General features: G+C 43.3%; 1 pseudogene; it reads left to right on the top strand.

The window, feature by feature from the left end:
- Positions 1 to 1,448: 1,448 nt before the first annotated feature.
- LOC125157062 (olfactory receptor 6N2-like) lies at positions 1,449 to 2,165 on the top strand (annotated as a pseudogene).
- The last annotated feature ends 2,932 nt before the right edge of the window (positions 2,166 to 5,097 follow it).

The raw sequence follows: 5,097 nt of genomic DNA, 5'->3' as shown, positions 1-5,097 counted from the left end.
ATTGAACGATAAAAATCTAATGATGTTAATGTCAGTTCTGAATGCTGGCTGGCAGTCTCTGAAGACAAGGTAAAATGGTAATAGGACACTGCAGTTTAATCCCCCAATTAGGAAGCAGCTGTCCCCTGCCCCCAGAGACAACTCTAGTTGCTGATTGATTTTCCTTATATGCTGTAATTATATTCAGCACCACCTTAGGCACCCTAAATATCCTGAATACCCCATTTTAGGTAGACCTTCCTTTACACAAGCCCATTGTATTAACAATCCAGATTAGTACAAAGGGCAAATTATGGAGAAATACAAAAGTATTCTTAATAAGATTCCTTTGCATAGCCAGTTCCCTGAGTGGATTTAAAATAGGTTTTAATTTACAAAAATATGACTTAACTGTAACCTTTTAGGGACACGTTGTCATTACCAAAGCAAAGTAGTAAAGATGGCTTTGCTTTATTCCCTGGCCAGACAGAGGCTTCAGCTTAGAATGCCAACTAAACCGAGCCCCTAACTCTTGCCGCACACTTACCCCTAATTTAGGTCACAACACAGCCTGATTTTCAATTCTATCGCAGCCCAGGCGCTAAGACCAGACAGCCATTTCACAAATATGAGCCTTTGAGCCCTGGCGGGGGGAGGTGGGGTTGTGGGAAAGTGAGAGAGTGCAGCCATGACTCACTGCAAACCCATCCCCGCTGCTGGAAAAAAAAAATAACTCTAAATGCACATCCTACTGCTTGTGAGTCAGGAATGTCATTTTCATTTATGAAGGATGGAACATTATTTTTCTCTAACATTTCAAGTGAATAACTTTACATACATTTCCCCCGATTTCCATAGGAATTTGATGCCATGGAAGCAATCAGCGACGTGTCCCCAGAGCCTGGCAGAGAGTCTTATTTTTCTTACAGGTACATTAAGATCAATATCTCTGAATTCCCCTCCTCCCTCCAATTACATTTCTGGTGGAACCCACCTTGATTTAGGGGTTCAATGGGCGATAGGGTGGTCTTAATTCCTGATGTTATTTTAGGATCTTGGACTCACACTTTTATTGAGTCTCAGAAGCTGAGTTTCAGAAGTTCAGAGAAGCTTCTGCACGACATCCCTATTAAGAGGTGTTTGCCTCCCACTGTGAGACTCCCAGAGGTAGACTTGTCACATGTTATGTCAAGGAAAAGAGTGGAAAAGAGCAGAGGAGACGCCCTCTGTGTTCATTCCCCAGGGCATAGTTTCTGATTCTGCTACAAGTATTAGATAAATATACCTGGTAGAACAAAACAGAAAATTTGTTCCGGAGGAGAAAAGACAAAACCTTTGAGTTTTATAGTCTATGGCATTTCTTGTGCAGTTGCTTCCCTCTAGGAGCACAGCTCTTTTTCCAATTGGTGATATTTCTCTCCTTTTTTCGGGTCTAACGTTTGAATCTCACAGACACAGGTAATCCGGCCATGATCAAAGAATTTCTCTTCCTGGGATCTGGGAATCTCTATGGGCTACAGTCTTTTCATTTGGGGTTATTTCTGGGCATCTATGTAGTGACCGTGCTGGGGAATGTTTTCATCCTCACAGCCATTTCCTTTAAGCTCAGCCTCCACACCCCCATGTACTTCTTTTCGTCCAATTTTTCCTTCCTTGACATCTGGTCCACTACTTCCGTTGCCCCTAAGATGCTGCAGACCCTCTCTCAGATCCTGAGGCAGCTTCTTTTGCAGGTTGTGTGGCCCAGTTCTCCTTCAGTTCATTAGCTGTAGTTGAGTGCTTTGTGCTGCCAGGCCGTGCCTTCTGACCACTACCTTGCTATCTGCAGCTCTCTCCAGTACCCATCCCTCATGAACCTCCACACGTGCATTATGTTTGCAAGTGGGCCTTGGCTGGATGGATTCCTAACCCCTGTGGTCACTGTCCTCATGACTTTCCAGCTGCCATCCTGTATAGCCTATGAGATTGGCCACTTCTTCAGTGACCTGGATCCTCTACTAAATCTGGCCTGTTCTGATCCTGAGGTGGTGGAGAAGGCCACTTTCCTCCTGGCCTCCTTTGTCATGGTGCCCATCCTGCTCAGTCAGGCACTAGACGAAGTACTTGGGGATTCAGGCCACTGCTTCTCCCTCTTCCAGGGAACTGGCCAGCAGAGCAGGGACCCTCCCTTAGGCCCTACAGCCTAAAGCCCTTGAGACCTCCAGGTTAATCCTTGCTTGGTAAAGTTGAGTTTGCCCAACAAATACAATTCCATCAGGCTATACCACCATATATAGATGTCTTTTAGGAGAAAATGTGGAAGACCCAAGTTGGCATGCCACAAAAATCTCTCTCTCCCTCCTTGTCTCTTTCTCCCTCTCCTTCTCTTCCTTTTTCTGACTTTCTATTATAGAAATATCTGTTGGTGCTAAGGTTTTTGGTTGCATTATGTATGTGTACCCATGTATACATACACACACACATACACGCACACATGCACACACACATTTGTATACACACATAGTCAGCATACCTTTCCCATTCAAACTTATTGTCTAGTACTTCCTATTATACTTTCTTAGCTTCTGCCTAGCAATGCTCTTCACTATGCCTCTCCTCAGGGTTCATGCACATTCACCTCCCTTTCTCTTATTTCTTAGATCATCTGCCCCTCCACTAAGCAGAACCATCTCTAAAATTCTAGAACAGCTATTGACTGTTCCACCCACTTGAACAGTTAGTTATGCAGTCCCCTTGAAGATTGGAATAACATTATTCTTATTCCTCTTAATGTCCCCCTAGCATGATGTTCTGCACAGAACAGATGCAAAAGAATTATTTGTTCATTGAATGAATCAAAGCAATCAATGTTTGGTGTATGAAAAGAGTGAAGTAAGTTACTTTTTTCTGCCTACGCTGGCTTCTCCTCCCCCAGCTTTCTCCACATGGTCATAGATACCCCCAGCTTTCTCCACAGGCAGCTCTGACTAACCCCCCTCCCAAACTTGCTTCTTGTCATGTCCTCTCATCCACTTTCCCCAGGGTGGCCAGATGTAGCTTTCTAAAATCCAAGCCTGGCCCTATCCTTTCCCTGTTGACAGGAACTCTCCATGGTTCCCTCCTACCCCTTGGATGGGGTCAGAACTCCTCAGCCTAGCTTCTGGCCACTTCTTGAGCTTATCCTTCACCAGTCCCCTTCTCCCACTTTGTGCTCCAGCCATACCAAATCTTTCAAATAGACTTGGAAGCTCATTAAAGACAAGATCATATACTCGCCATATCCCTCCTACAGTATCTAGATCCAGACAAAAAAGCAGTTGCTCAAATAAGACATCTTCAATCAAGTTGTAATAAAACCTTCACTTTCTTTTCCTCTTTGTTTCCATTTATTGGCTTATGAATCCCTTTGGCTTGAGGAAAAGGTAATCTCAATTGGCTGTTAGTGGTATGTGTGTGCATGTGTGCATATATGTGTGTGTATAACTCATTTATTTCACTTGCCCACCCTCCAGGTGGGCACCACCAGGAGCACAGATAAACCCTCCAAGAACTTCCACCTACAATATGAGTCAAAGAACACCAAACAGTTGGGGAAACACTTTCCCAGCTGGTTCTTCCTACTCCCTTCCCGACCACCCACAGAGCTCCCTCTTGTATAGGGTCTAATTGTCCCTAATCTAGCTTTAACTTCTTCTAATTACCCTCAATTAGGAAATAGAGACTGCAGAACACACTCCTTGTGGTTAAGACATGGATCCAGAGTAGAAGTGTAATTACTTTTCAGCCTCTCAGGGGTTCTGCCGGGCCTTCTGTGCAGATGCAGAGTGGAAATGCTTAATCTGCTCCATGCATATATGTCTTTTTTTTTTCTTTTTCTTGCATCCAGGTTTCTGAGATAGGTTGAGGAGCTTATTTAGCATGTTGGCCACTGGGAATTTTTTTTTAAAATCTACTAGTCTAAGATCAACTCAGCTTAGAAACTTTCAACAACTTTCCCATCCTGGGGATGAAGTCCAAACGCCCCACAGAAGTGACTAACATTACCTGTCACAGCATCCAATGACATGTAGCCCACGTAGAGCCCGTTCATGGCTAAAACCCAGAGAACTCTTGCCTCAATCTCCAGTCCCGTTTCCTGCTTTCTTGCTCTCAGAACTTCTTTCCTCTTAGAATTTAAGTTCCTCAGACATGCCTCCTCAAAACTCTCACACATGCTGTTCTTTCTCCCCTTCCTCACTCTATTTTTCACCTGGCTTGTTCTTTGGATGCCACCTAGTCTCTTTATGATATGCTCTTAGAACACCTTGACCTTGTCATTTCTTCATTATAAATTTCTCTGCCCCTAAATTATCAATGATTATAGACATGGATCTTTAGGCACATAGACATACATCCTCTACTTGGACTATAAACTTCACAAAGGTAGGATCTGTGTCTGTCTTGTTTGAATGCTACATCCCCAGTACCCACTACAGTGCTTACTACATAATCATTGTTCAATAAATATTTGTTAATAAAAGAATACAAAAGAGCCATCTAAAGTCATTTCATTTATTTGGTAAAGCATTATGTTGTTCTCACTGAAGATGTGGTTATTTAATCTTCTTGTGGGCCAATTAGTTTCACTCTGCCCCCCAAACAACAGTGTACCTCTGTATTCCCTACCAATCATCTCACAAATGTATGTAATTCCCCTGAGGGAGCTGGAGGAGAGTGTATAACCCAAGACAGCCCATCCCTACTGGTGAGAAGTATGTCAAAGCATGTGCCTTGCTCACATTGGTCATACATGTGCCTTGCTCACATTGGCAGCTTCCCTGCCGAACACAAAAGGCAACAATTTTCTATTATTGTGCTTTGGTTGACACACTGCCTCTGCAACATGAATAGATTTTCTCTATTTAGTGAAACATTATGTTAATGATTGGACAGAGTAATTAATAGCAAATCAGATTAAATTTGCATGTCTCTGTACAAGCCAAAGAGAAATTATCCTCATTAACCTGATCAGCACAAACTGCCACACTAGATTAGAAGAGCTCCACCTTCAATTTATACTTTAACCTCCACCGTTTGAGCCAGATGGCTTGCTGGTACCTCAGCGGGTAGTCAGATGAGAGGAAGAGGAAACTGGGAATG

The sequence above is a fragment of the Prionailurus viverrinus genome, chromosome X (assembly GCF_022837055.1).
Source record: "Prionailurus viverrinus isolate Anna chromosome X, UM_Priviv_1.0, whole genome shotgun sequence".
Classification (NCBI taxonomy): Eukaryota; Metazoa; Chordata; class Mammalia; order Carnivora; family Felidae; genus Prionailurus; species Prionailurus viverrinus.
Note: the sequence above shows the minus strand (reverse complement) of the source record. Positions and strands in the feature narration are given on the sequence as shown.